Source organism: Pundamilia nyererei, unplaced genomic scaffold (genome assembly GCF_000239375.1).
Source record: "Pundamilia nyererei isolate P.nyererei 1_Seehausen unplaced genomic scaffold, PunNye1.0 scaffold00111, whole genome shotgun sequence".
NCBI lineage: Eukaryota > Metazoa > Chordata > Actinopteri > Cichliformes > Cichlidae > Pundamilia > Pundamilia nyererei.
Window position 1 is genome coordinate 124,536 of NW_005187512.1, and position 4,773 is coordinate 129,308.

The window sequence follows — 4,773 nt, forward strand, 5'->3', positions numbered from 1 at the left end:
GACTGAAATTTGTCATAAATTTCATGTTTTTCTAAAAAAGTGGTAAGTTGATCTGCAACTACTTTTTCCAGAATTTTCGATAATAATGGAAGCTTAGAGATAGGCCTATAATTCCTAAGCTGAGTTGGATCCAAACTGCTCTTTTTTAATATCGGCTCAACAACAGCACTAAAAACACCACTGCACTCTACAGGAAGAGCTGCAGTCGTGTCTATTCTCTCTATTCTCTCTTTTCTCTCTATTCTCTCTATTCTCTTAAAGTGGTGTCAGAGAGGCTGATGTTGTCCAAGATAAGGACAATGCTGGACAATACCTCCCACCCACTCCATGACATGCTGGCCAGAGACAGGACATCACCCAAATGCACTAATGCACAGTACACAATGCAATAGTTACACCTTCTACAGAAAAAATAACAAAGTTTTGCAGTGTAGACTAAAATGTCAACCATATATATTTAATCTTTGTAATACTGTGGGTTAATAATTGAGCTATTTATATATATTAGAGCTAATTTTTATATTTTGTAATTTTGTGATATATTTAATTATTTAATTTAGTTCAGTTTGTTACTGTTATTGTCTTGGAGCAACTGTAACCACATAATTTCCTTGGGGATAAATAAAGTATTCTGATTCTTTTCAAAATCAGAATCAGAATCAGAATCAGAATGGGGTTTATTGCCAAATGTTGAGCAGGTTTACAACATTAGGAAATTGCTGCATTAGGAAATTGCATTAGGAAATTGCATTAGGAATAAGGCATATCATATCGATATGTTAGGTAGTTTCTCATCTTGAGTGAGACAAACAAGCTTTTCTTGTTTCAGTTGTGACCCTGGTTTGGTTAAATGATCGTGAAGCAAGTAAAGAACAAATATGAAATAAAAATGAAACCACTGAAGAGGTTTAGGTCTTAGTCACACAAGTCCTTAGTGAAACTGGCATATAACCATGGTAGAACTGGCGACACATACATGCTTTTCAGCATACTTTATTATTATTTCACCATTGCTGTTAAACCCACACGAATGGCCGCAGCTCTCCTGCTGCCAGCCGCACACATCACCAACAACAACCCAACACAGAACCCAGTACAATATTTAAGTTGGCAGGGCATGATTGAGGGTGTCGTACAGGGGTGTCCGCCTTCCCTGCACAGCACCGCTGACCATGCCCCGCCACAGAAACAATAAAAATTGCAACAGAAACTGGAAAAGGAGCCCATTCATCTTCAAAGGAAAAGTTGAGCTTTGTCACTTCAACCAAAATGAAGCAAAGTCCATGTTGGCTCAGGTAGTAATTGGCTACTGTTTGCCAACAAGTTGGTGTCTTCTATCCAAACTTGTTGCTACCAGTTTGTTAGCAATCAAAGCTCTGCTAACACAAAGCACAATATACCTCTTTGCAACCAATTCTGTCTTGTGGCTGCCAGGGAATACACATTTTTCCTTAGCAACCCATAGTTGCCAGGCTGTCACTAACCACTCTCTAGGCATGTGTGACAGAGGCCTTAGAAATCTTAGAAGGTCAACAAGTGCTTTAATACAGAAAAGCAGCCCCCACTGCTCTAGTCAATATTTTTCTTTGAGAAGGTTTTAAACAGCTTCTTTCCACAGTCTCTTGCCATGCATAAAGAAGGATAGGTGCACAGCCCCTCAAGTTACCTTGACCAGGCAGCCCAGCATTGAACCACTATTGTGGCACCTTGGGTTAACGTTACCCTGCTGTGTCAGGGTAACTTTACAGTGCACCTCTCAGGCTCTCGTTTCGCAGTAATGCACTTTGTAAGACCACCTTTCACTTTAACCACTTCAATTTCTAATATAATTTTACCACCAGTTCCATCAAAATGTAATGGATGAAGCATGTAAGTACTTCTCAACAAAGGATCTATCATGGTCCCTGTGCCTCCCTGGCCAGCCCAGTTTGGTCAGTTTGTTGTTTTGCTTCACATGTATATATAGGGCACCAGTGTGATTAATAAAGATCTGTTTGAACCGTGCCTTCTCAGTCTGCGCCTGAGTCCGTTCCACTGCCGTGACAGGATCAGATCATACTTCTTCATTATCTTATGTAAAAGTAAACTGAATATTTGGTTTTTAAACTCTTTAGAAGATAGCTGTATAAAAACTTAACTTCCACTTTACAATATTAGGTAATTGACCCCTTTCACTGCTTTCTAAAATTTCGTAGCCCTAGTGATTAACTGATTTGAAACAGTTGCACCCTCAAATGCAGCAATGCGGTACATTTCCTCTATGGCTTAGTAAGCCCATTATTATATCTTCTGTGACTTTTGCAGAGGTGCACTATAAAAAAAAAAGTGGATATTATGGTCACAAAGCATAAAATTTGAACTTCAAGTACAAAAGTGGATTGAGCACTGTAAAAGTTGACCATAAGAAGCTAATAGCAAATGACAAAGAAACAAAAGTTGTGCTAGAACCACATAAAGTGAAATATTTTAAACAGACATGCGTAAAATAAACGAATACAATTAATTTAGGCTTTAATTCATGTTTTAAATAAATACAGATATTATGCATTTTGAACTTTAAATGGCATACTGAAGCTAACATTCAGAATTATTCCACTGCAGCTTTACGTGTTTTCTTCTCAAATCACACCAATCTTTTTAAATCATTGATTTTAGACACATTCAACCATTCAAATTACCTTTTAAATAGGCTGCATTCAAGACCCTCTCTATCAATACCACTCTGTGGAAGTACAGGTGTGCTTCTCTTTAAATAATGTTAACAAATTCATCACTCAGAGCCCTGCTTCTGATTTATGTTTAAAGATTTCAAACTGTGGTTAGAAGAAAGACTGTTGAAATACGTTTTTATGGATCCAAATTATGTATTAAGAAGTAATTCAGATGAAATATTTGTTCAGCTGGTCTTGATTTAGAGTGGAAAGCCCCTAAGTGCTCACTTAGAGGTTATGAAATTCAATGTTCCAGACCAGATAAACTGAAAGAAAACCCAAAACAAAATTAACTTTGCAGCCCTTCATGCAGGAATTTTTCTGCATACATTGACTAAAGTGCAGGATTTTGTCCAGTCAAGTCATGTGAATATGATGAAATTATACTTGGAAATCTATGGGCACAAATGGATGACTGCTTCCTAAAGGTTTCTATGCTTATATCCAAACATCTGTCTACCTCCTACACTGCCTCCACACTCTACTCCACTGACAAACACACTTTCACGCACCAAATCTTCTCCCAGTTTGAAGCTTATGTACAAACTACAGTTCGATGTTGTTGAAAATATTGATTTTTTTAGTGCATATAAATTTCGAATATTTGAAATGGTCTCAAACTGTTTGATACACCAGTACCAATTGTGCCTTCCTGCTTTGTCTCGCGTGTCCAAATATGCTCCTCATCTGACTTTTACACAATTATTTTGACTTTTTATCTTTTCATACAAATCTTGACTTCTTTGTTGTCAGTGTTTTCTTAAACTGTATAATTCAAGGAAGGGCACTAAGGTAGAAACTCCAATATCATCTACATCCCCAGATGTGTTCAGCACAGATCTGGGGATATACTACATGGATATATTACATTATGAACAACATGCCTCTTGAAAGTAACAAGAGCTCCACTGTTTGTGTTTTGCAGAAGCATTACTGAATGAGACATTACTCTTTCTACAGGTACGTGTATTTCAACATAAACATGCCTATTAGAAGCTGTAACATACATATTACAAAATAAATGAAATAAAGGTAAAGTCAGGTAAAAAGTCAGATTGCCGAGGCAAAGAGGTGTGCTTTGAGATTTTGAAGCAAACATATATTGTGCTATCACTGATACACTTAATGAATTGCTCTTCAAAGCAAAAACTAAGCCAATCGCATAATAGCATCTCGAGGCATTTAGACATGGAGACAAGTGCAAAATGATCTGGTGAAATTCAAACGGACTATCAGAACAGTAAAGAAAGGTGATTTAACTGATTTCGAAAATGTAATGATATTTGGTGCCAGAATGAGTGCTTCCAAAACTGCTGATCTTTTGAGATAAAAATGTCTAGGCTTGATAGAAAATTGTCCCAAAAAGATCAACTATCCAGTTAGCCACAATTCCCTCAGCCTAAATGCCTTGTTGAGGTCAGAGGAGGAAGACCCGGCTGCTTTGAATTAATAAGAATGCAAAAGAAACTCAAATTCTTACAACCAAGTTAAGCAGAAGAGTCTGTCAAATAACAACAGGAAATTGAGACTATAATTCACGTGGGCTTAGAAAATTGGAGTCCAGAAGATTGGAAAAGTGTTGCCTGGTCATGAGTTTCTACTTCTAAAAACAGATTTAAATGAAAGAGTTAGAATCTATACAAAAAAATTGAAGCATGGATCCATCTGCCTTGTATGAATGTTCAAGGGTACTGGGGGTATAATGGTTAGGGATATTTTCTTAGCATACTTTCGGTCCTTTGGGTATCATCTGAGGATTATCTAACCGCCACAGCCTACCTGAGAAATGTTGTTTCTGATGGCTGTTCCGGCAGGATAACACGCCATGTCATAAAGCTCAAGTAATCTTAAATTGGTTTCCTTAACATGACTGAACGGTTTCACTGTAACCAAAGTGAGCTCAGATCCAACTCTAATAAAGCTCCTTTGGGCTGTGGTAGAACAGGAGGTTTGCACCATAGATGTTCAGCTGCTAGATCTGCAGCAACTGCGTGATACTATTAGAGCAATATGGCATAATGTTTGTCTTGCCTTCCGGTGTGCCTTGGGCAACAATATTTTT